At 38.9% G+C, this 21,536-nt stretch overlaps 40 non-coding genes across 40 annotated transcripts; 36 read left to right on the top strand and 4 right to left on the bottom strand.

Moving 5' to 3' along the window:
- Positions 1 to 2,028: 2,028 nt before the first annotated feature.
- trnat-agu (transfer RNA threonine (anticodon AGU)) lies at positions 2,029 to 2,102 on the top strand. Its single transcript has one exon. It is a non-coding gene; the product is annotated as a tRNA-Thr (tRNA).
- A 303-nt stretch (positions 2,103 to 2,405) lies between these two features.
- On the top strand, positions 2,406 to 2,479 carry trnan-guu (transfer RNA asparagine (anticodon GUU)). The gene has a single exon. It is a non-coding gene; the product is annotated as a tRNA-Asn (tRNA).
- Positions 2,480 to 2,959: 480 nt separating this feature from the next.
- On the top strand, positions 2,960 to 3,033 carry trnat-agu (transfer RNA threonine (anticodon AGU)). Its single transcript has one exon. It is a non-coding gene; the product is annotated as a tRNA-Thr (tRNA).
- Positions 3,034 to 3,846: 813 nt separating this feature from the next.
- On the top strand, positions 3,847 to 3,920 carry trnat-ugu (transfer RNA threonine (anticodon UGU)). The gene has a single exon. It is a non-coding gene; the product is annotated as a tRNA-Thr (tRNA).
- A 305-nt stretch (positions 3,921 to 4,225) lies between these two features.
- On the top strand, positions 4,226 to 4,299 carry trnan-guu (transfer RNA asparagine (anticodon GUU)). The gene has a single exon. It is a non-coding gene; the product is annotated as a tRNA-Asn (tRNA).
- Positions 4,300 to 4,780: 481 nt separating this feature from the next.
- trnat-agu (transfer RNA threonine (anticodon AGU)) lies at positions 4,781 to 4,854 on the top strand. Its single transcript has one exon. It is a non-coding gene; the product is annotated as a tRNA-Thr (tRNA).
- A 303-nt stretch (positions 4,855 to 5,157) lies between these two features.
- On the top strand, positions 5,158 to 5,231 carry trnan-guu (transfer RNA asparagine (anticodon GUU)). The gene has a single exon. It is a non-coding gene; the product is annotated as a tRNA-Asn (tRNA).
- Positions 5,232 to 5,711: 480 nt separating this feature from the next.
- On the top strand, positions 5,712 to 5,785 carry trnat-agu (transfer RNA threonine (anticodon AGU)). Its single transcript has one exon. It is a non-coding gene; the product is annotated as a tRNA-Thr (tRNA).
- An 813-nt stretch (positions 5,786 to 6,598) lies between these two features.
- Positions 6,599 to 6,672, top strand: trnat-ugu (transfer RNA threonine (anticodon UGU)). The gene has a single exon. It is a non-coding gene; the product is annotated as a tRNA-Thr (tRNA).
- Positions 6,673 to 6,977: 305 nt separating this feature from the next.
- Positions 6,978 to 7,051, top strand: trnan-guu (transfer RNA asparagine (anticodon GUU)). Its single transcript has one exon. It is a non-coding gene; the product is annotated as a tRNA-Asn (tRNA).
- Positions 7,052 to 7,532: 481 nt separating this feature from the next.
- On the top strand, positions 7,533 to 7,606 carry trnat-agu (transfer RNA threonine (anticodon AGU)). The gene has a single exon. It is a non-coding gene; the product is annotated as a tRNA-Thr (tRNA).
- A 303-nt stretch (positions 7,607 to 7,909) lies between these two features.
- Positions 7,910 to 7,983, top strand: trnan-guu (transfer RNA asparagine (anticodon GUU)). The gene has a single exon. It is a non-coding gene; the product is annotated as a tRNA-Asn (tRNA).
- A 480-nt stretch (positions 7,984 to 8,463) lies between these two features.
- Positions 8,464 to 8,537, top strand: trnat-agu (transfer RNA threonine (anticodon AGU)). The gene has a single exon. It is a non-coding gene; the product is annotated as a tRNA-Thr (tRNA).
- An 813-nt stretch (positions 8,538 to 9,350) lies between these two features.
- Positions 9,351 to 9,424, top strand: trnat-ugu (transfer RNA threonine (anticodon UGU)). The gene has a single exon. It is a non-coding gene; the product is annotated as a tRNA-Thr (tRNA).
- Positions 9,425 to 9,729: 305 nt separating this feature from the next.
- trnan-guu (transfer RNA asparagine (anticodon GUU)) lies at positions 9,730 to 9,803 on the top strand. Its single transcript has one exon. It is a non-coding gene; the product is annotated as a tRNA-Asn (tRNA).
- Positions 9,804 to 10,283: 480 nt separating this feature from the next.
- On the top strand, positions 10,284 to 10,357 carry trnat-agu (transfer RNA threonine (anticodon AGU)). Its single transcript has one exon. It is a non-coding gene; the product is annotated as a tRNA-Thr (tRNA).
- Positions 10,358 to 10,662: 305 nt separating this feature from the next.
- trnan-guu (transfer RNA asparagine (anticodon GUU)) lies at positions 10,663 to 10,734 on the top strand. The gene has a single exon. It is a non-coding gene; the product is annotated as a tRNA-Asn (tRNA).
- A 481-nt stretch (positions 10,735 to 11,215) lies between these two features.
- trnat-agu (transfer RNA threonine (anticodon AGU)) lies at positions 11,216 to 11,289 on the top strand. Its single transcript has one exon. It is a non-coding gene; the product is annotated as a tRNA-Thr (tRNA).
- Positions 11,290 to 11,592: 303 nt separating this feature from the next.
- trnan-guu (transfer RNA asparagine (anticodon GUU)) lies at positions 11,593 to 11,666 on the top strand. Its single transcript has one exon. It is a non-coding gene; the product is annotated as a tRNA-Asn (tRNA).
- Positions 11,667 to 12,146: 480 nt separating this feature from the next.
- Positions 12,147 to 12,220, top strand: trnat-agu (transfer RNA threonine (anticodon AGU)). Its single transcript has one exon. It is a non-coding gene; the product is annotated as a tRNA-Thr (tRNA).
- A 390-nt stretch (positions 12,221 to 12,610) lies between these two features.
- Positions 12,611 to 12,684, bottom strand: trnat-ugu (transfer RNA threonine (anticodon UGU)). Its single transcript has one exon. It is a non-coding gene; the product is annotated as a tRNA-Thr (tRNA).
- A 480-nt stretch (positions 12,685 to 13,164) lies between these two features.
- Positions 13,165 to 13,238, bottom strand: trnan-guu (transfer RNA asparagine (anticodon GUU)). The gene has a single exon. It is a non-coding gene; the product is annotated as a tRNA-Asn (tRNA).
- A 99-nt stretch (positions 13,239 to 13,337) lies between these two features.
- trnan-guu (transfer RNA asparagine (anticodon GUU)) lies at positions 13,338 to 13,411 on the top strand. The gene has a single exon. It is a non-coding gene; the product is annotated as a tRNA-Asn (tRNA).
- Positions 13,412 to 13,891: 480 nt separating this feature from the next.
- trnat-agu (transfer RNA threonine (anticodon AGU)) lies at positions 13,892 to 13,965 on the top strand. The gene has a single exon. It is a non-coding gene; the product is annotated as a tRNA-Thr (tRNA).
- Positions 13,966 to 14,270: 305 nt separating this feature from the next.
- On the top strand, positions 14,271 to 14,344 carry trnan-guu (transfer RNA asparagine (anticodon GUU)). Its single transcript has one exon. It is a non-coding gene; the product is annotated as a tRNA-Asn (tRNA).
- Positions 14,345 to 14,825: 481 nt separating this feature from the next.
- trnat-agu (transfer RNA threonine (anticodon AGU)) lies at positions 14,826 to 14,899 on the top strand. Its single transcript has one exon. It is a non-coding gene; the product is annotated as a tRNA-Thr (tRNA).
- Positions 14,900 to 15,202: 303 nt separating this feature from the next.
- trnan-guu (transfer RNA asparagine (anticodon GUU)) lies at positions 15,203 to 15,276 on the top strand. The gene has a single exon. It is a non-coding gene; the product is annotated as a tRNA-Asn (tRNA).
- Positions 15,277 to 15,756: 480 nt separating this feature from the next.
- On the top strand, positions 15,757 to 15,830 carry trnat-agu (transfer RNA threonine (anticodon AGU)). The gene has a single exon. It is a non-coding gene; the product is annotated as a tRNA-Thr (tRNA).
- A 390-nt stretch (positions 15,831 to 16,220) lies between these two features.
- trnat-ugu (transfer RNA threonine (anticodon UGU)) lies at positions 16,221 to 16,294 on the bottom strand. The gene has a single exon. It is a non-coding gene; the product is annotated as a tRNA-Thr (tRNA).
- Positions 16,295 to 16,774: 480 nt separating this feature from the next.
- Positions 16,775 to 16,848, bottom strand: trnan-guu (transfer RNA asparagine (anticodon GUU)). Its single transcript has one exon. It is a non-coding gene; the product is annotated as a tRNA-Asn (tRNA).
- Positions 16,849 to 16,947: 99 nt separating this feature from the next.
- Positions 16,948 to 17,021, top strand: trnan-guu (transfer RNA asparagine (anticodon GUU)). Its single transcript has one exon. It is a non-coding gene; the product is annotated as a tRNA-Asn (tRNA).
- A 480-nt stretch (positions 17,022 to 17,501) lies between these two features.
- On the top strand, positions 17,502 to 17,575 carry trnat-agu (transfer RNA threonine (anticodon AGU)). Its single transcript has one exon. It is a non-coding gene; the product is annotated as a tRNA-Thr (tRNA).
- Positions 17,576 to 17,880: 305 nt separating this feature from the next.
- trnan-guu (transfer RNA asparagine (anticodon GUU)) lies at positions 17,881 to 17,954 on the top strand. Its single transcript has one exon. It is a non-coding gene; the product is annotated as a tRNA-Asn (tRNA).
- Positions 17,955 to 18,435: 481 nt separating this feature from the next.
- On the top strand, positions 18,436 to 18,509 carry trnat-agu (transfer RNA threonine (anticodon AGU)). Its single transcript has one exon. It is a non-coding gene; the product is annotated as a tRNA-Thr (tRNA).
- Positions 18,510 to 18,812: 303 nt separating this feature from the next.
- Positions 18,813 to 18,886, top strand: trnan-guu (transfer RNA asparagine (anticodon GUU)). Its single transcript has one exon. It is a non-coding gene; the product is annotated as a tRNA-Asn (tRNA).
- Positions 18,887 to 19,366: 480 nt separating this feature from the next.
- Positions 19,367 to 19,440, top strand: trnat-agu (transfer RNA threonine (anticodon AGU)). Its single transcript has one exon. It is a non-coding gene; the product is annotated as a tRNA-Thr (tRNA).
- Positions 19,441 to 19,744: 304 nt separating this feature from the next.
- Positions 19,745 to 19,818, top strand: trnan-guu (transfer RNA asparagine (anticodon GUU)). Its single transcript has one exon. It is a non-coding gene; the product is annotated as a tRNA-Asn (tRNA).
- Positions 19,819 to 20,298: 480 nt separating this feature from the next.
- Positions 20,299 to 20,372, top strand: trnat-agu (transfer RNA threonine (anticodon AGU)). The gene has a single exon. It is a non-coding gene; the product is annotated as a tRNA-Thr (tRNA).
- A 304-nt stretch (positions 20,373 to 20,676) lies between these two features.
- Positions 20,677 to 20,750, top strand: trnan-guu (transfer RNA asparagine (anticodon GUU)). Its single transcript has one exon. It is a non-coding gene; the product is annotated as a tRNA-Asn (tRNA).
- A 480-nt stretch (positions 20,751 to 21,230) lies between these two features.
- trnat-agu (transfer RNA threonine (anticodon AGU)) lies at positions 21,231 to 21,304 on the top strand. The gene has a single exon. It is a non-coding gene; the product is annotated as a tRNA-Thr (tRNA).
- The last annotated feature ends 232 nt before the right edge of the window (positions 21,305 to 21,536 follow it).

Genomic DNA, 21,536 nt, shown 5'->3' with positions numbered 1-21,536 from the left:
GAATTTGAAAGAACCAATCACAGAAGCGAGGATGAAACTTAAACAAAATCCAAATTACGCTGGCGGTTGTAATCAATTGATAGTCCCAAAAAAATAATGGTGATGACTGCCTTTTTTAGGGGGAAATACTTGGCAGGTAGTTGCCAAGCTAGAAATTTGGAGTATAAAAATACAAACATATTTTCCTTTGCATTTCTTTTTGGGAAATGACTTTTATTCAGTGCTTTCAAATTGGATTAGTACCCTAAATTCTATTATTGTGTCACATTATTATTTTCAAACTCTTTAGCTTGTCATTTCTTGTGTATTTCAAGTCAACCTTGTCCATTGATCCTGCTTAAATGCAGGTTCAAAAACACATTTGTACATGTTTTCTCTATTTGTAAAGAAATTAAATGAAAGAAAATCACTCCAGAGGTCTGAAGTCTGATGTTTGATCTTGTAGTTCACTGTCCACTTTTTCAAACCATTGCAATAATTCCAACAACATCCTCCATGTACTTTTGGGTTATATTGCTTGAAAACAGACAGGAAAAAATATATTTCCTAGGCAAAAACAAGAATATGTACACACTAGCATAGATTTATTGGCACAGTGACGTGTGTATGGATATCAAGTTTCTCTCCCACTTATTGTAGGTTATTTCTCCAGAATAATGAAAACCATTTAACCACAAATGTATGAATTATTCTCTCTTTTTTTAGCTTTACAGGGTACTTATTTAACCCATTGTCTGCCATTGACAGTGCTAGCATTTCAAGCCCTTTTGAATGGGATGACAACAAACATTCAATTGATGCCTCAACATTATCAACCTTACTTATGTAGCTTCATAATTTTTCAAATAAAAAGCACGGCACATTTGTGTTACCGGTAATGGAGTCAGCTCATTCTTGAACCACCCGATTAAAATAGCTGACAATCCTTCCAATATGGATCAAATTGAGCCTCTATTACCGTCAACAGCGGACAATAAGTTAAAGTCGCTCCAGTCATTTTCACAAGCATATTTCCCTGCCGTGGAAACGTGGTTAGCGGGTCAGCCTTGCAATTCTAGGGTCGAGGGTTCAATCCCAGGTTGCTCCTCACTGTGTTCTGCTGTCTCGAAATCCCCTCACAAAGGGTAATGATTGAATGAATGAGAGTGAAAATAGCTGAGGGTTGTGGACCCCTGCTTTGAATTCATTCATTTTCTGAACCGGGAAAAGACAGCGATGAACGTCAATGGCGTACGGGGCAAACATTGCCCGAAAATGGGGTAAAATCCAGCTGAAAACAGCATTTAGTGATTAAATACAAAGACTGGAGCTTTTGAGACATCAGAACTGGGCCCGTAGTATTAATTCCCCGGTAAAAAGACAGCGATGAAAGTCGATATGTCCATATACATCCATACGTGAAACAGCAAAAAAATGCACTAAAATGAGGTAAAATCCACTTCCTAGCTTTATTTATTGATTGAATACAGATACTGGAGCTTTTGAGACATTACAACCAGGAAAGGGGGGGTGATTTTTCCCGGGAAAAGACAGCGATGGAGAGAGACGTATGTCAATTGAGCAGAATACTCAGCTCTTTCCGAGAGGCTGAGTTTTCGAACTTACCTGAAAATGTAAGTCAATCAGGCAGAGCTCTCACATGTTACTGAGGGTGGGCTTGTTGTTTGCAACCACCCAAAATTGACAGTTACTTGTCCAAACCAATCAGTTGTTGACAATGGATAGTTGTTTGGGTCCACCCAGATAGCAGAGTCAATTTCCCAGAGATCTCTACAGTTGACTGTGAGGTAGAAGTTTAAAACGCACCTGGATTTGTGTTTCTTTAGAGAATTTTGTTGTGTGAGTTGATCTTTTTGATTTTAATGTTCCTTTAGCAATAAACGGAGTTGGATACCCATCGTTTTTAAAAGTGGTAGGTTTTTTTAAGATGAGGGTTGAAACCTTCAAATTATTTGAACAAAGTATTATATTAACAAGCCCTAAGTTTGATGAATGTTAGAAAGTTTGATAAATACTTCTGATATTGTAGGTGCTGTGGCTTAGTTGGTCAAAGTGCCTGTCTAGTAAACAGGAAATCCTGGGTTCAACTCCCAGCAGTACCTGATTGTCCTTTCATGTTGATTCTGAAATAAGCAATATGTATTAATAGAGACATTTCTCTAGCTCTCAATGGATGTAAATCCTTCTGACCTATACAAGGTTGAAGCCTAACTTTCCTCTGAAATCACAAGACATGTGATTGCTAATTTTGTACCACTGACTTTCAACATCTCACACGTTTTTCTGTCTATTTCGGGATACGATATTTCAGCAGAATATTTTTTTAAGACAGTAATTTTATTCACTCTTCAAGGTCCATTGAGCTAGTTGCTTGGTTATTGTTTCAGATGAAACCGTCTACCAGTGTCTCTGTGGCGCAATCGGTCAGCGCGCTCGGCTGTTAACCGGGAGGCTGGTGGTTCGAATCCACCCAGAGACGTATGTCAATTGAGCAGAATACTCGTCTCTTTCCGAGAGGCTGAGGTTTCGAACTTACCTGAAAATGTAAGTCAATCAGGCAGAGATCTCACATGTTACTGAGGGTGGGCTTGTTGTTTGCAACCACCCAAAATTGACAGTTACTTGTCCAAACCAATCAGTTGTTGACAATGGATAGTTGTTTGGGTCCACCCAGATAGCAGAGTCAATTTCCCAGAGAACTCTACAGTTGACTGTGAGGTAGAAGTTTAAAACGCACCTGGATTTGTGTTTCTTTAGAGAATTTTGTTGTGTGATTTGATCTTTTTGATTTTAATGTTCCTTTAGCAATAAACGGAGTTGGATACCCATCGTTTTTAAAAGTGGTAGGTTTTTTTAAGATGAGGGTTGAAACCTTCAAATTATTTGAACAAAGTATTATATTAACAAGCCCTAAGTTTGATGAACGTTAGAAAGTTTGATAAGTACTTCTGATTTTGTAGGTGCTGTGGCTTAGTTGGTCAAAGTGCCTGTCTAGTAAACAGGAGATCCTGGGTTCAACTCCCAGCAGTACCTGATTGACCTTTCATGTTGATTCTGAAATAAGCAATATGTATTATTAGAGACATTTCTCTAGCTCTCAATGGATGTAGTTCCTTCTGACCTATACACAAGGTTGAACCCTAACTTTCCTCTGAAATCACAAGACATGTGATTGCTAATTTTGTACCACTGACTTTCAACATCTCACACGTTTTTCTGTCTATTTCGGGATACGATATTTCAGCAAAATATTTTTTAAGACAGTAATTTTATTCACTCTTCAAGATCCATTGAGCTAGTTGCTTGGTTATTGTTTCAGATGGAACCATCTACCAGTGTCTCTGTGGCGCAATCGGTCAGCGCGCTCATGTCAATTGAGCAGAATACTCTGCTCTTTCTGAATGGCTGAGGGTTCAAACCGACCTGAAAATGAAAGTCAATCAGGCAGAGCTCTCAAATCTTACTGAGAGTGGGCTTGTTGTTTGCAACCACCCAAAATTGACAGGTACTTGTCCAAACCAATCAGTTGTTGACAATGGATAGTTGTTTGGGTCCACCGAGATAGCAGAGTCAATTTCCCAGAGAACTCTACAGTTGACTATGTGGTAGAAGTTTAAAACGCACCTGGATTTGTGTTTCTTTAGAGAATTTTGTTGTGTGATTTGATCTTTTTGATTTTAATGTTCCTTTAGCAATAAACGGAGTTGGATACCCATCGTTTTTAAAAGTGGTAGGTTTTTTTAAGATGAGGGTTGAAACCTTCTAATTATTTGAACAAAGTATTATATTAACAAGCCCTTAGTTTGATGAACGTTAGAAAGTTTGATAAATACTTCTGATATTGTAGGTGCTGTGGCTTAGTTGGTCAAAGTGCCTGTCTTGTAAACAGGAGATCCTGGGTTCAACTCCCAGCAGTACCTGATTGTCCTTTCATGTTGATTCTGAAATAAGCAATATGTATTATTAGAGACATTTCTCTAGCTCTCAATGGATGTAGTTCCTTCTGACTTATACACAAGGTTGAACCCTAACTTTCCTCTGAAATCACAAGACATGTGATTGCTAATTTTGTACCACTGACTTTCAACATCTCACACGTTTTTCTGTCTATTTCGGGATACGATATTTCAGCAGAATATTTTTTTAAGACAGTAATTTTATTCACTCTTCAAGATCCATTGAGCTAGTTGCTTGGTTATTGTTTCAGATGGAACCATCTACCAGTGTCTCTGTGGCGCAATCGGTCAGCGCGCTCGGCTGTTAACCGGGAGGCTGGTGGTTCGAATCCACCCAGAGACGTATGTCAATTGAGCAGAATACTCAGCTCTTTCCGAGAGGCTGAGTTTTCGAACTTACCTCAAAATGTAATTCAATCAGGCAGAGCTCTCACATGTTACTGAGGGTTGGCTTGTTGTTTGCAACCACCCAAAATTGACAGTTACTTGTCCAAACCAATCAGTTGTTGACAATGGATAGTTGTTTGGGTCCACCCAGATAGCAGAGTCAATTTCCCAGAGAACTCTACAGTTGACTATGTGGTAGAAGTTTAAAACGCACCTGGATTTGTGTTTGTTTAGAGAATTTTGTTGTGTGATTTGATCTTTTTGATTTTAATGTTCCTTTAGCAATAAACGGAGTTGGATGCCCATCGTTTTTAAAAGTGGTAGGTTTTTTTTTAAATGAGGGTTGAAACCTTCAAATTATTTGAACAAAGTATTATATTAACAAGCCCTAAGTTTGATGAACGTTAGAAAGTTTGATAAATACTTCTGAAATTGTAGGTGCTGTGGCTTTGTTGGTCAAAGTGCCTGTCTAGTAAACAGGAGATCCTGGGTTCAACTCCCAGCAGTACCTGATTGTCCTTTCATGTTGATTCTGAAATAAGCAATATGTATTAATAGAGACATTTCTCTAGCTCTCAATGGATGTAAATCCTTCTGACCTATACAAGGTTGAAGCCTAACTTTCCTCTGAAATCACAAGACATGTGATTGCTAATTTTGTACCACTGACTTTCAACATCTCACACGTTTTTCTGTCTATTTCGGGATACGATATTTCAGCAGAATATTTTTTTAAGACAGTAATTTTATTCACTCTTCAAGGTCCATTGAGCTAGTTGCTTGGTTATTGTTTCAGATGAAACCGTCTACCAGTGTCTCTGTGGCGCAATCGGTCAGCGCGCTCGGCTGTTAACCGGGAGGCTGGTGGTTCGAATCCACCCAGAGACGTATGTCAATTGAGCAGAATACTCGTCTCTTTCCGAGAGGCTGAGGTTTCGAACTTACCTGAAAATGTAAGTCAATCAGGCAGAGATCTCACATGTTACTGAGGGTGGGCTTGTTGTTTGCAACCACCCAAAATTGACAGTTACTTGTCCAAACCAATCAGTTGTTGACAATGGATAGTTGTTTGGGTCCACCCAGATAGCAGAGTCAATTTCCCAGAGAACTCTACAGTTGACTGTGAGGTAGAAGTTTAAAACGCACCTGGATTTGTGTTTCTTTAGAGAATTTTGTTGTGTGATTTGATCTTTTTGATTTTAATGTTCCTTTAGCAATAAACGGAGTTGGATACCCATCGTTTTTAAAAGTGGTAGGTTTTTTTAAGATGAGGGTTGAAACCTTCAAATTATTTGAACAAAGTATTATATTAACAAGCCCTAAGTTTGATGAACGTTAGAAAGTTTGATAAGTACTTCTGATTTTGTAGGTGCTGTGGCTTAGTTGGTCAAAGTGCCTGTCTAGTAAACAGGAGATCCTGGGTTCAACTCCCAGCAGTACCTGATTGACCTTTCATGTTGATTCTGAAATAAGCAATATGTATTATTAGAGACATTTCTCTAGCTCTCAATGGATGTAGTTCCTTCTGACCTATACACAAGGTTGAACCCTAACTTTCCTCTGAAATCACAAGACATGTGATTGCTAATTTTGTACCACTGACTTTCAACATCTCACACGTTTTTCTGTCTATTTCGGGATACGATATTTCAGCAAAATATTTTTTAAGACAGTAATTTTATTCACTCTTCAAGATCCATTGAGCTAGTTGCTTGGTTATTGTTTCAGATGGAACCATCTACCAGTGTCTCTGTGGCGCAATCGGTCAGCGCGCTCATGTCAATTGAGCAGAATACTCTGCTCTTTCTGAATGGCTGAGGGTTCAAACCGACCTGAAAATGAAAGTCAATCAGGCAGAGCTCTCAAATCTTACTGAGAGTGGGCTTGTTGTTTGCAACCACCCAAAATTGACAGGTACTTGTCCAAACCAATCAGTTGTTGACAATGGATAGTTGTTTGGGTCCACCGAGATAGCAGAGTCAATTTCCCAGAGAACTCTACAGTTGACTATGTGGTAGAAGTTTAAAACGCACCTGGATTTGTGTTTCTTTAGAGAATTTTGTTGTGTGATTTGATCTTTTTGATTTTAATGTTCCTTTAGCAATAAACGGAGTTGGATACCCATCGTTTTTAAAAGTGGTAGGTTTTTTTAAGATGAGGGTTGAAACCTTCTAATTATTTGAACAAAGTATTATATTAACAAGCCCTTAGTTTGATGAACGTTAGAAAGTTTGATAAATACTTCTGATATTGTAGGTGCTGTGGCTTAGTTGGTCAAAGTGCCTGTCTTGTAAACAGGAGATCCTGGGTTCAACTCCCAGCAGTACCTGATTGTCCTTTCATGTTGATTCTGAAATAAGCAATATGTATTATTAGAGACATTTCTCTAGCTCTCAATGGATGTAGTTCCTTCTGACTTATACACAAGGTTGAACCCTAACTTTCCTCTGAAATCACAAGACATGTGATTGCTAATTTTGTACCACTGACTTTCAACATCTCACACGTTTTTCTGTCTATTTCGGGATACGATATTTCAGCAGAATATTTTTTTAAGACAGTAATTTTATTCACTCTTCAAGATCCATTGAGCTAGTTGCTTGGTTATTGTTTCAGATGGAACCATCTACCAGTGTCTCTGTGGCGCAATCGGTCAGCGCGCTCGGCTGTTAACCGGGAGGCTGGTGGTTCGAATCCACCCAGAGACGTATGTCAATTGAGCAGAATACTCAGCTCTTTCCGAGAGGCTGAGTTTTCGAACTTACCTCAAAATGTAATTCAATCAGGCAGAGCTCTCACATGTTACTGAGGGTTGGCTTGTTGTTTGCAACCACCCAAAATTGACAGTTACTTGTCCAAACCAATCAGTTGTTGACAATGGATAGTTGTTTGGGTCCACCCAGATAGCAGAGTCAATTTCCCAGAGAACTCTACAGTTGACTATGTGGTAGAAGTTTAAAACGCACCTGGATTTGTGTTTGTTTAGAGAATTTTGTTGTGTGATTTGATCTTTTTGATTTTAATGTTCCTTTAGCAATAAACGGAGTTGGATGCCCATCGTTTTTAAAAGTGGTAGGTTTTTTTTTAAATGAGGGTTGAAACCTTCAAATTATTTGAACAAAGTATTATATTAACAAGCCCTAAGTTTGATGAACGTTAGAAAGTTTGATAAATACTTCTGAAATTGTAGGTGCTGTGGCTTTGTTGGTCAAAGTGCCTGTCTAGTAAACAGGAGATCCTGGGTTCAACTCCCAGCAGTACCTGATTGTCCTTTCATGTTGATTCTGAAATAAGCAATATGTATTAATAGAGACATTTCTCTAGCTCTCAATGGATGTAAATCCTTCTGACCTATACAAGGTTGAAGCCTAACTTTCCTCTGAAATCACAAGACATGTGATTGCTAATTTTGTACCACTGACTTTCAACATCTCACACGTTTTTCTGTCTATTTCGGGATACGATATTTCAGCAGAATATTTTTTTAAGACAGTAATTTTATTCACTCTTCAAGGTCCATTGAGCTAGTTGCTTGGTTATTGTTTCAGATGAAACCGTCTACCAGTGTCTCTGTGGCGCAATCGGTCAGCGCGCTCGGCTGTTAACCGGGAGGCTGGTGGTTCGAATCCACCCAGAGACGTATGTCAATTGAGCAGAATACTCGTCTCTTTCCGAGAGGCTGAGGTTTCGAACTTACCTGAAAATGTAAGTCAATCAGGCAGAGATCTCACATGTTACTGAGGGTGGGCTTGTTGTTTGCAACCACCCAAAATTGACAGTTACTTGTCCAAACCAATTAGTTGTTGACAATGGATAGTTGTTTGGGTCCACCCAGATAGCAGAGTCAATTTCCCAGAGAACTCTACAGTTGACTGTGAGGTAGAAGTTTAAAACGCACCTGGATTTGTGTTTCTTTAGAGAATTTTGTTGTGTGATTTGATCTTTTTGATTTTAATGTTCCTTTAGCAATAAACGGAGTTGGATACCCATCGTTTTTAAAAGTGGTAGGTTTTTTTAAGATGAGGGTTGAAACCTTCAAATTATTTGAACAAAGTATTATATTAACAAGCCCTAAGTTTGATGAACGTTAGAAAGTTTGATAAGTACTTCTGATTTTGTAGGTGCTGTGGCTTAGTTGGTCAAAGTGCCTGTCTAGTAAACAGGAGATCCTGGGTTCAACTCCCAGCAGTACCTGATTGACCTTTCATGTTGATTCTGAAATAAGCAATATGTATTATTAGAGACATTTCTCTAGCTCTCAATGGATGTAGTTCCTTCTGACCTATACACAAGGTTGAACCCTAACTTTCCTCTGAAATCACAAGACATGTGATTGCTAATTTTGTACCACTGACTTTCAACATCTCACACGTTTTTCTGTCTATTTCGGGATACGATATTTCAGCAAAATATTTTTTAAGACAGTAATTTTATTCACTCTTCAAGATCCATTGAGCTAGTTGCTTGGTTATTGTTTCAGATGGAACCATCTACCAGTGTCTCTGTGGCGCAATCGGTCAGCGCGCTCATGTCAATTGAGCAGAATACTCTGCTCTTTCTGAATGGCTGAGGGTTCAAACCGACCTGAAAATGAAAGTCAATCAGGCAGAGCTCTCAAATCTTACTGAGAGTGGGCTTGTTGTTTGCAACCACCCAAAATTGACAGTTACTTGTCCAAACCAATCAGTTGTTGACAATGGATAGTTGTTTGGGTCCACCGAGATAGCAGAGTCAATTTCCCAGAGAACTCTACAGTTGACTATGTGGTAGAAGTTTAAAACGCACCTGGATTTGTGTTTCTTTAGAGAATTTTGTTGTGTGATTTGATCTTTTTGATTTTAATGTTCCTTTAGCAATAAACGGAGTTGGATACCCATCGTTTTTAAAAGTGGTAGGTTTTTTTAAGATGAGGGTTGAAACCTTCTAATTATTTGAACAAAGTATTATATTAACAAGCCCTTAGTTTGATGAACGTTAGAAAGTTTGATAAATACTTCTGATATTGTAGGTGCTGTGGCTTAGTTGGTCAAAGTGCCTGTCTTGTAAACAGGAGATCCTGGGTTCAACTCCCAGCAGTACCTGATTGTCCTTTCATGTTGATTCTGAAATAAGCAATATGTATTATTAGAGACATTTCTCTAGCTCTCAATGGATGTAGTTCCTTCTGACTTATACACAAGGTTGAACCCTAACTTTCCTCTGAAATCACAAGACATGTGATTGCTAATTTTGTACCACTGACTTTCAACATCTCACACGTTTTTCTGTCTATTTCGGGATACGATATTTCAGCAGAATATTTTTTTAAGACAGTAATTTTATTCACTCTTCAAGCTCCATTGAGCTAGTTGCTTGGTTATTGTTTCAGATGGAACCATCTACCAGTGTCTCTGTGGCGCAATCGGTCAGCGCGCTCGGCTGTTAACCGGGAGGCTGGTGGTTCGAATCCACCCAGAGATGTATGTCAATTGAGCAGAATACTCAGCTCTTTCCGAGAGGCTGAGTTTTCAAACTTACCTCAAAATGTAATTCAATCAGGCAGAGCTCTCACATGTTACTGAGGGTTGGCTTGTTGTTTGCAACCACCCAAAATTGACAGTTACTTGTCCAAACCAATCAGTTGTTGACAATGGATAGTTGTTTGGGTCCACCCAGATAGCAGAGTCAATTTCCCAGAGAACTCTACAGTTGACTATGTGGTAGAAGTTTAAAACGCACCTGGATTTGTGTTTCTTTAGAGAATTTTGTTGTGTGATTTGATCTTTTTGATTTTAATGTTCCTTTAGCAATAAACGGAGTTGGATACCCATCGTTTTTAGAAGAGGTAGGTTTTTTTAAGATGAGGGTTGAAACCTTCAAATTATTTGAACAAAGTATTATATTAACAAGCCCTAAGTTTGATGAACGTTAGAAAGTTTGATAAATACTTCTGATATTGTAGGTGCTGTGGCTTAGTTGGTTAAAGTGCCTGTCTAGTAAACAGGAGATCCTGGGTTCAACTCCCAGCAGTACCTAATTGTCCTTTCATGTTGATTCTGAATTAAGCAATATGTATTAATAAAGACATTTCTCTAGCTCTCAATGGATGTAGTTCCTTCTGACCTATACACAAGGTTGAACCCTAACTTTCCTCTGAAATCACAAGACATGTGATTGCTAATTTTGTACCACTGACTTTCAACATCTCACACGTTTTTCTGTCTATTTCGGGATACGATATTTCAGCAAAATATTTTTTTAAGACAGTAAATTTATTCACTCTTCAAGGTCCATTGAGCTAGTTGCTTGGTTATTGTTTCAGATGGAACCATCTACCAGTGTCTCTGTGGCGCAATCGGTCAGCGCTCGGCTGTTAACCGGGAGGCTGGTGGTTCGAATCCACCCAGAGACGTATGTCAATTGAGCAGAATACTCAGCTCTTTCCGAGAGGCTGAGTTTTCGAATTTACCTCAAAATGTAATTCAATCAGAAAGAGCTCTCACATGTTACTGAGGGTTGGCTTGTTGTTTGCAACCACCCAAAATTGACAGGTACTTGTCCAAACCAATCAGTTGTTGACAATGGATAGTTGTTTGGGTCCACCCAGATAGCAGAGTAAAATTCTCAGAGAACTCTACAGTTGACTGTGAGGTAGAAGTTTAAAATGCACCTGGATTTGTGTTTCTTTAGAGAATTTTGTTGTGTGATTTGATCTTTTTGATTTTAATGTTCCTTTAGCAATAAACGGAGTTGGATGCCCATCGTTTTTAAAATTGGTAGGTTTTTTTTAAAATGAGGGTTGAAACCTTCAAATTATTTGAACAAAGTATTATATTAACAAGCCCTAAGTTTGATGAACGTTAGAAAGTTTGATAAATACTTCTGAAATTGTAGGTGCTGTGGCTTAGTTGGTCAAAGTGCCTGTCTAGTAAACAGGAGATCCTGGGTTCAACTCCCAGCAGTACCTGATTGTCCTTTCATGTTGATTCTGAAATAAGCAATATGTATTAATAGACATTTCTCTAGCTCTCAATGGATGTAGTTCCTTCTGACCTATACACAAGGTTGAATCCTAACTTTCCTCTGAAATCACAAGACATGTGATTGCTAATTTTGTACCACTGACTTTCAACATCTCACACATTTTTCTGTCTATTTCGGGATACGATATTTCAGCAAAATATTTTTTTAAGACAGTAAATTTATTCACTCTTCAAGGTCCATTGAGCTAGTTGCTTGGTTATTGTTTCAGATGGAACCAACCACCAGTGTCTCTGTGGCGCAATCGGTCAGCGCGCTCGGCTGTTAACCGGGAGGCTGGTGGTTCGAATCCACCCAGAGACGTATGTCAATTGAGCAGAATACTCAGCTCTTTCCGAGAGGCTGAGTTTTCGAACTTACCTCAAAATGTAATTCAATCAGGCAGAGCTCTCACATGTTACTGAGGGTTGGCTTGTTGTTTGCAACCACCCAAAATTGACAGTTACTTGTCCAAACCAATCAGTTGTTGACAATGGATAGTTGTTTGGGTCCACCCAGATAGCAGAGTCAATTTCCCAGAGAACTCTACAGTTGACTATGTGGTAGAAGTTTAAAACGCACCTGGATTTGTGTTTCTTTAGAGAATTTTGTTGTGTGATTTGATCTTTTTGATTTTAATGTTCCTTTAGCAATAAGCGGAGTTGGATACCCATCGTTTTTAAAAGTGGTAGGTTTTTTTAAGATGAGGGTTGAAACCTTCAAATTATTTGAACAAAGTATTATATTAACAAGCCCTAAGTTTGATGAACGTTAGAAAGTTTGATAAATACTTCTGATATTGTAGGTGCTGTGGCTTAGTTGGTCAAAGTGCCTGTCTAGTAAACAGGAGATCCTGGGTTCAACTCCCAGCAGTACCTGGTTGTCCTTTCATGTTGATTCTGAAATAAGTAATATGTTGAAATAGAAACATTTCTCTAGCTCTCAATGGATGTAGTTCCTTCTGACCTATACACAAGGTTGAACCCTAACTTTCCTCTGAAATCACAAGACATGTGATTGCTAATTTTGTACCACTGACTTTCAACATCTCACACGTTTTTCTGTCTATTTCGGGATACAATATTTCACCAAAATATTTTTTAAGACAGTAATTTTATTCACTCTTCAAGGTCCATTGAGCTAGTTGCAGAGGAAAGTTAGGGTTCAAACTTGTGTATAAGTCAGAAGGAACTACATCCATTGAGAGCTAGAGAAATGTCTCTAATAATACATATTGCTTATTTCAGAATCAACATGAAAGGACAATCAGGTACTGCTGGGAGTTGAACCCAGGATCTCCTGTTTACAAGACAGGCACTTTGACCAACTAAGCCACAGCACCTACAAAATCAGAAGTATTTATCAAACTTTCTAACGTTCATCAAACTAAGGGCTTGTTAATATAATACTTTGTTCAAATAATTTGAAGGTTTCAACCCTCATCTTAAAAAAACCTACCACTTTTAAAAACGATGGGTATCCAACTCCGTTTATTGCTAAAGGAACATTAAAATCAAAAAGATCAAATCACACAACAAAATTCTCTAAAGAAACACAAATCCAGGTGCGTTTTAAACTTCTACCTCACAGTCAACTGTAGAGTTCTCTGGGAAATTGACTCTGCTATCTGGGTGGACCCAAACAACTATCCATTGTCAACAACTGATTGGTTTGGACAAGAAACTGTCAATTTTGGGTGGTTGCAAACAACAAGCCAACGCTCAGTAACATCTGAGAGCTCTGCCTGATTGACTTACATTTTCAGGTAAGTTCGAAACCTCAGCCTCTCGGATAGAGCTGAGTATTCTGCTCAGTTGACGTACGTCTCTGGGTGGATTCGAACCACCAGCCTCCCGGTTAACAGCCGAGCGCGCTGACCGGTTGCGCTACAGAGACACTGGCAGAATATTTTTTTAAGACAGTAATTTTATTCACTCTTCAAGCTCCATTGAGCTAGTTGCTTGGTTATTGTTTCAGATGGAACCATCTACCAGTGTCTCTGTGGCGCAATCGGTCAGCGCGCTCGGCTGTTAACCGGGAGGCTGGTGGTTCGAATCCACCCAGAGATGTATGTCAATTGAGCAGAATACTCAGCTCTTTCCGAGAGGCTGAGTTTTCGAACTTACCTCAAAATGTAATTCAATCAGGCAGAGCTCTCACATGTTACTGAGGGTTGGCTTGTTGTTTGCAACCACCCAAAATTGACAGTTACTTGTCCAAACCAATCAGTTGTTGACAATGGATAGTTGTTTGGGTCCACCCAGATAGCAGAGTCAATTTCCCAGAGAACTCTAGAGTTGACTATGTGGTAGAAGTTTAAAACGCACCTGGATTTGTGTTTCTTTAGAGAATTTTGTTGTGTGATTTGATCTTTTTGATTTTAATGTTCCTTTAGCAATAAACGGAGTTGGATACCCATCGTTTTTAGAAGAGGTAGGTTTTTTTAAGATGAGGGTTGAAACCTTCAAATTATTTGAACAAAGTATTATATTAACAAGCCCTAAGTTTGATGAACGTTAGAAAGTTTGATAAATACTTCTGATATTGTAGGTGCTGTGGCTTAGTTGGTCAAAGTGCCTGTCTAGTAAACAGGAGATCCTGGGTTCAACTCCCAGCAGTACCTAATTGTCCTTTCATGTTGATTCTGAATTAAGCAATATGTATTAATAAAGACATTTCTCTAGCTCTCAATGGATGTAGTTCCTTCTGACCTATACACAAGGTTGAACCCTAACTTTCCTCTGAAATCACAAGACATGTGATTGCTAATTTTGTACCACTGACTTTCAACATCTCACACGTTTTTCTGTCTATTTCGGGATACGATATTTCAGCAAAATATTTTTTTAAGACAGTAAATTTATTCACTCTTCAAGGTCCATTGAGCTAGTTGCTTGGTTATTGTTTCAGATGGAACCATCTACCAGTGTCTCTGTGGCGCAATCGGTCAGCGCGCTCGGCTGTTAACCGGGAGGCTGGTGGTTCGAATCCACCCAGAGACGTATGTCAATTGAGCAGAATACTCAGCTCTTTCCGAGAGGCTGAGTTTTCGAATTTACCTCAAAATGTAATTCAATCAGAAAGAGCTCTCACATGTTACTGAGGGTTGGCTTGTTGTTTGCAACCACCCAAAATTGACAGGTACTTGTCCAAACCAATCAGTTGTTGACAATGGATAGTTGTTTGGGTCCACCCAGATAGCAGAGTAAAATTCTCAGAGAACTCTACAGTTGACTGTGAGGTAGAAGTTTAAAATGCACCTGGATTTGTGTTTCTTTAGAGAATTTTGTTGTGTGATTTGATCTTTTTGATTTTAATGTTCCTTTAGCAATAAACGGAGTTGGATGCCCATCGTTTTTAAAATTGGTAGGTTTTTTTTAAAATGAGGGTTGAAACCTTCAAATTATTTGAACAAAGTATTATATTAACAAGCCCTAAGTTTGATGAACGTTAGAAAGTTTGATAAATACTTCTGAAATTGTAGGTGCTGTGGCTTAGTTGGTCAAAGTGCCTGTCTAGTAAACAGGAGATCCTGGGTTCAACTCCCAGCAGTACCTGATTGTCCTTTCATGTTGATTCTGAAATAAGCAATATGTATTAATAGACATTTCTCTAGCTCTCAATGGATGTAGTTCCTTCTGACCTATACACAAGGTTGAATCCTAACTTTCCTCTGAAATCACAAGACATGTGATTGCTAATTTTGTACCACTGACTTTCAACATCTCACACATTTTTCTGTCTATTTCGGGATACGATATTTCAGCAAAATATTTTTTTAAGACAGTAAATTTATTCACTCTTCAAGGTCCATTGAGCTAGTTGCTTGGTTATTGTTTCAGATGGAACCAACCACCAGTGTCTCTGTGGCGCAATCGGTCAGCGCGCTCGGCTGTTAACCGGGAGGCTGGTGGTTCGAATCCACCCAGAGACGTATGTCAATTGAGCAGAATACTCAGCTCTTTCCGAGAGGCTGAGTTTTCGAACTTACCTCAAAATGTAATTCAATCAGGCAGAGCTCTCACATGTTACTGAGGGTTGGCTTGTTGTTTGCAACCACCCAAAATTGACAGTTACTTGTCCAAACCAATCAGTTGTTGACAATGGATAGTTGTTTGGGTCCACCCAGATAGCAGAGTCAATTTCCCAGAGAACTCTACAGTTGACTATGTGGTAGAAGTTTAAAACGCACCTGGATTTGTGTTTCTTTAGAGAATTTTGTTGTGTGATTTGATCTTTTTGATTTTAATGTTCCTTTAGCAATAAGCGGAGTTGGATACCCATCGTTTTTAAAAGTGGTAGGTTTTTTTAAGATGAGGGTTGAAACCTTCAAATTATTTGAACAAAGTATTATATTAACAAGCCCTAAGTTTGATGAACGTTAGAAAGTTTGATAAATACTTCTGATATTGTAGGTGCTGTGGCTTAGTTGGTCAAAGTGCCTGTCTAGTAAACAGGAGATCCTGGGTTCAACTCCCAGCAGTACCTGGTTGTCCTTTCATGTTGATTCTGAAATAAGTAATATGTTGAAATAGAAACATTTCTCTAGCTCTCAATGGATGTAGTTCCTTCTGACCTATACACAAGGTTGAACCCTAACTTTCCTCTGAAATCACAAGACATGTGATTGCTAATTTTGTACCACTGACTTTCAACATCTCACACGTTTTTCTGTCTATTTCGGGATACAATATTTCACCAAAATATTTTTTAAGACAGTAATTTTATTCACTCTTCAAGGTCCATTGAGCTAGTTGCAGAGGAAAGTTAGGGTTCAACCTTGTGTATAAGTCAGAAGGAACTACATCCATTGAGAGCTAGAGAAATGTCTCTAATAATACATATTGCTTATTTCAGAATCAACATGAAAGGACAATCAGGTACTGCTGGGAGTTGAACCCAGGATCTCCTGTTTACAAGACAGGCACTTTGACCAACTAAGCCACAGCACCTACAAAATCAGAAGTATTTATCAAACTTTCTAACGTTCATCAAACTAAGGGCTTGTTAATATAATACTTTGTTCAAATAATTTGAAGGTTTCAACCCTCATCTTAAAAAAACCTACCACTTTTAAAAACGATGGGTATCCAACTCCGTTTATTGCTAAAGGAACATTAAAATCAAAAAGATCAAATCACACAACAAAATTCTCTAAAGAAACACAAATCCAGGTGCGTTTTAAACTTCTACCTCACAGTCAACTGTAGAGTTCTCTGGGAAATTGACTCTGCTATCTGGGTGGACCCAAACAACTATCCATTGTCAACAACTGATTGGTTTGGACAAGAAACTGTCAATTTTGGGTGGTTGCAAACAACAAGCCAACGCTCAGTAACATCTGAGAGCTCTGCCTGATTGACTTACATTTTCAGGTAAGTTCGAAACCTCAGCCTCTCAGATAGAGCTGAGTATTCTGCTCAGTTGACGTACGTCTCTGGGTGGATTCGAACCACCAGCCTCCCGGTTAACAGCCGAGCGCGCTGACCGGTTGCGCTACAGAGACACTGGCAGAATATTTTTTTAAGACAGTAATTTTATTCACTCTTCAAGCTCCATTGAGCTAGTTGCTTGGTTATTGTTTCAGATGGAACCATCTACCAGTGTCTCTGTGGCGCAATCGGTCAGCGCGCTCGGCTGTTAACCGGGAGGCTGGTGGTTCGAATCCACCCAGAGACGTATGTCAATTGAGCAGAATACTCAGCTCTTTCCGAGAGGCTGAGTTTTCGAACTTACCTCAAAATGTAATTCAATCAGGCAGAGCTCTCACATGTTACTGAGGGTTGGCTTGTTGTTTGCAACCACCCAAAATTGACAGTTACTTGTCCAAACCAATCAGTTGTTGACAATGGATAGTTGTTTGGGTCCACCCAGATAGCAGAGTCAATTTCCCAGAGAACTCTACAGTTGACTATGTGGTAGAAGTTTAAAACGCACCTGGATTTGTCTTTCTTTAGAGAATTTTGTTGTGTGATTTGATCTTTTTGATTTTAATGTTCCTTTAGCAATAAACGGAGTTGGATACCCATCGTTTTTAGAAGAGGTAGGTTTTTTTAAGATGAGGGTTGAAACCTTCAAATTATTTGAACAAAGTATTATATTAACAAGCCCTAAGTTTGATGAACGTTAGAAAGTTTGATAAATACTTCTGATATTGTAGGTGCTGTGGCTTAGTTGGTCAAAGTGCCTGTCTAGTAAACAGGAGATCCTGGGTTCAACTCCCAGCAGTACCTAATTGTCCTTTCATGTTGATTCTGAATTAAGCAATATGTATTAATAAAGACATTTCTCTAGCTCTCAATGGATGTAGTTCCTTCTGACCTATACACAAGGTTGAACCCTAACTTTCCTCTGAAATCACAAGACATGTGATTGCTAATTTTGTACCACTGACTTTCAACATCTCACACGTTTTTCTGTCTATTTCGGGATACGATATTTCAGCAAAATATTTTTTTAAGACAGTAAATTTATTCACTCTTCAAGGTCCATTGAGCTAGTTGCTTGGTTATTGTTTCAGATGGAACCATCTACCAGTGTCTCTGTGGCGCAATCGGTCAGCGCGCTCGGCTGTTAACCGGGAGGCTGGTGGTTCGAATCCACCCAGAGACGTATGTCAATTGAGCAGAATACTCAGCTCTTTCCGAGAGGCTGAGTTTTCGAATTTACCTCAAAATGTAATTCAATCAGAAAGAGCTCTCACATGTTACTGAGGGTTGGCTTGTTGTTTGCAACCACCCAAAATTGACAGGTACTTGTCCAAACCAATCAGTTGTTGACAATGGATAGTTGTTTGGGTCCACCCAGATAGCAGAGTAAAATTCTCAGAGAACTCTACAGTTGACTGTGAGGTAGAAGTTTAAAATGCACCTGGATTTGTGTTTCTTTAGAGAATTTTGTTGTGTGATTTGATCTTTTTGATTTTAATGTTCCTTTAGCAATAAACGGAGTTGGATGCCCATCGTTTTTAAAATTGGTAGGTTTTTTTTAAAATGAGGGTTGAAACCTTCAAATTATTTGAACAAAGTATTATATTAACAAGCCCTAAGTTTGATGAACGTTAGAAAGTTTGATAAATACTTCTGAAATTGTAGGTGCTGTGGCTTAGTTGGTCAAAGTGCCTGTCCAGTAAACAGGAGATCCTGGGTTCAACTCCCAGCAGTACCTGATTGTCCTTTCATGTTGATTCTGAAATAAGCAATATGTATTAATAGACATTTCTCTAGCTCTCAATGGATGTAGTTCCTTCTGACCTATACACAAGGTTGAATCCTAACTTTCCTCTGAAATCACAAGACATGTGATTGCTAATCTTGTACCACTGACTTTCAACATCTCACACATTTTTCTGTCTATTTCGGGATACGATATTTCAGCAAAATATTTTTTTAAGACAGTAAATTTATTCACTCTTCAAGGTCCATTGAGCTAGTTGCTTGGTTATTGTTTCAGATGGAACCAACCACCAGTGTCTCTGTGGCGCAATCGGTCAGCGCGCTCGGCTGTTAACCGGGAGGCTGGTGGTTCGAATCCACCCAGAGACGTATGTCAATTGAGCAGAATACTCAGCTCTTTCCGAGAGGCTGAGTTTTCGAACTTACCTCAAAATGTAATTCAATCAGGCAGAGCTCTCACATGTTACTGAGGGTTGGCTTGTTGTTTGCAACCACCCAAAATTGACAGTTACTTGTCCAAACCAATCAGTTGTTGACAATGGATAGTTGTTTGGGTCCACCCAGATAGCAGAGTCAATTTCCCAGAGAACTCTACAGTTGACTATGTGGTAGAAGTTTAAAACGCACCTGGATTTGTGTTTCTTTAGAGAATTTTGTTGTGTGATTTGATCTTTTTGATTTTAATGTTCCTTTAGCAATAAGCGGAGTTGGATACCCATCGTTTTTAAAAGTGGTAGGTTTTTTTAAGATGAGGGTTGAAACCTTCAAATTATTTGAACAAAGTATTATATTAACAAGCCCTAAGTTTGATGAACGTTAGAAAGTTTGATAAATACTTCTGATATTGTAGGTGCTGTGGCTTAGTTGGTCAAAGTGCCTGTCTAGTAAACAGGAGATCCTGGGTTCAACTCCCAGCAGTACCTGGTTGTCCTTTCATGTTGATTCTGAAATAAGCAATATGTATTATTAGAGACATTTCTCTAGCTCTCAATGGATGTAGTTCCTTCTGACCTATACACAAGGTTGAACCCTAACTTTCCTCTGAAATCACAAGACATGTGATTGCTAATTTTGTACCACTGACTTTCAACATCTCACACGTTTTTCTGTCTATTTCGGGATACAATATTTCACCAAAATATTTTTTAAGACAGTAATTTTATTCACTCTTCAAGGTCCATTGAGCTAGTTGCTTGGTTATTGTTTCAGATGGAACCATCTACCAGTGTCTCTGTAGCGCAACCGGTCAGCGCGCTCGGCTGTTAACCGGGAGGCTGGTGGTTCGAATCCACCCAGAGACGTACGTCAACTGAGCAGAATACTCAGCTCTATCCGAGAGGCTGAGGTTTCGAACTTACCTGAAAATGTAAGTCAATCAGGCAGAGCTCTCAGATGTTACTGAGCGTTGGCTTGTTGTTTGCAACCACCCAAAATTGACAGTTTCTTGTCCAAACCAATCAGTTGTTGACAATGGATAGTTGTTTGGGTCCACCCAGATAGCAGAGTCAATTTCCCAGAGAACTCTACAGTTGACTGTGAGGTAGAAGTTTAAAACGCACCTGGATTTGTGTTTCTTTAGAGAATTTTGTTGTGTGATTTGATCTTTTTGATTTTAATGTTCCTTTAGCAATAAACGGAGTTGGATACCCATCGTTTTTAAAAGTGGTAGGTTTTTTTAAGATGAGGGTTGAAACCTTCAAATTATTTGAACAAAGTATTATATTAACAAGCCCTAAGTTTGATGAACGTTAGAAAGTTTGATAAGTACTTCTGATTTTGTAGGTGCTGTGGCTTAGTTGGTCAAAGTGCCTGTCTAGTAAACAGGAGATCCTGGGTTCAACTCCCAGCAGTACCTGATTGTCCTTTCATGTTGATTCTGAAATAAGCAATATGTGTTATTAGAGACATTTCTCTAGCTCTCAATGGATGTCGTTCCTTCTGACCTATACACAAGGTTGAACCCTAACTTTCCTCTGAAATCACAAGACATGTGATTGCTAATTTTGTACCACTGACTTTCAACATCTCACACGTTTTTCTGTCTATTTCGGGATACAATATTTCAGCAAAATATTTTTTAAGACAGTAATTTTATTCACTCTTCAAGATCCATTCCGCTAGTTGCTTGGTTATTGTTTCAGATGGAACCATCTACCAGTGTTTCTGTGGCGCAATCGGTCAGCGCGCTCGGCTGTTAACCGGGAGGCTGGTGGTTCGAATCCACCCAGAGACGTATGTCAATTGAGCAGAATACTCAGCTCTTTCCGAGAGGCTGAGTTTTCGAACTTACCTGAAAATGTAAGTCAATCAGGCAGAGCTCTCACATGTTACTGAGCGTTGCCTTGTTGTTTGCAACCACCCAAAATTGACAGTTTCTTGTCCAAACCAATCAGTTGTTGACAATGGATAGTTGTTTGGGTCCACCCAGATAGCAGAGTCAATTTCCCAGAGAACTCTACAGTTGACTGTGAGGTAGAAGTTTAAAACGCACCTGGATTTGTCTTTCTTTAGAGAATTTTGTTGTGTGATTTGATCTTTTTGATTTTAATGTTCCTTTAGCAATAAACGGAGTTGGATACCCATCGTTTTTAAAAGTGGTAGGTTTTTTTAAGATGAGGGTTGAAACCTTCAAATTATTTGAACAAAGTATTATATTAACAAGCCCTAAGTTTGATGAACGTTAGAAAGTTTGATAAATACTTCTGATATTGTAGGTGCTGTGGCTTAGTTGGTCAAAGTGCCTGTCTAGTAAACAGGAGATCCTGGGTTCAACTCCCAGCAGTACCTGATTGTCCTTTCATGTTGATACTGAAATAAGTAATATGTTGTAATAGAGACATTTCTCTAGCTCTCAATGGATGTAGTTCCTTCTGACCTATCTACAAGGTTGAACCCTAACTTTCCTCTGAAATCACAAGACATGTGATTGCTAATTTTGTACCACTGACTTTCAACATCTCACACGTTTTTCTGTCTATTACGGGATACGATATTTCAGCAAAATATTTTTTTAAGACAG

This window comes from Stigmatopora argus, chromosome 3 (genome assembly GCF_051989625.1).
Source record: "Stigmatopora argus isolate UIUO_Sarg chromosome 3, RoL_Sarg_1.0, whole genome shotgun sequence".
In the NCBI taxonomy this organism is placed as follows: Eukaryota; Metazoa; Chordata; class Actinopteri; order Syngnathiformes; family Syngnathidae; genus Stigmatopora; species Stigmatopora argus.
This window is presented reverse-complemented; position numbering and strand designations above follow the sequence as displayed.